This window comes from Penaeus monodon, chromosome 19, assembly GCF_015228065.2.
Source record: "Penaeus monodon isolate SGIC_2016 chromosome 19, NSTDA_Pmon_1, whole genome shotgun sequence".
NCBI classification, from domain to species: Eukaryota; Metazoa; Arthropoda; class Malacostraca; order Decapoda; family Penaeidae; genus Penaeus; species Penaeus monodon.
The window spans coordinates 10807131-10807471 of record NC_051404.1 but is presented as its reverse complement, the minus strand read 5'-3'; positions in this window follow the sequence as shown (position 1 = coordinate 10807471).

Sequence of the window (341 nt, the reverse complement as noted above, 5' to 3'; positions counted from 1 at the left end):
TGTCAATGCTGGCGGAGAGACACCGTAGATTCAATGACAGCCTTATTGTCGGAGGGAAAGTAGCTTGATACATCATTGTTTCGTGTTGTGTGCAGGAAGGACGTACATCGTCGCTGGGGAGAGAGTTAAGACGAAAAAGGAAATACTGGATAAATGATTGATAAATAGGGCAGAGATAGATAGATGAGCGATTAGCAAATAAAGGAATAAAACGGCTTTGAACTGAAAGGAAGGGATTTTGAGTAACGACACACGCAAGTCGTAAAAGGCGATTTGGAAAAGGCAGTTTTACAGGTGAAGCGTTGTTGAAGTGCGTTTGGGGTGAGCAGTGGAGCCGGCTG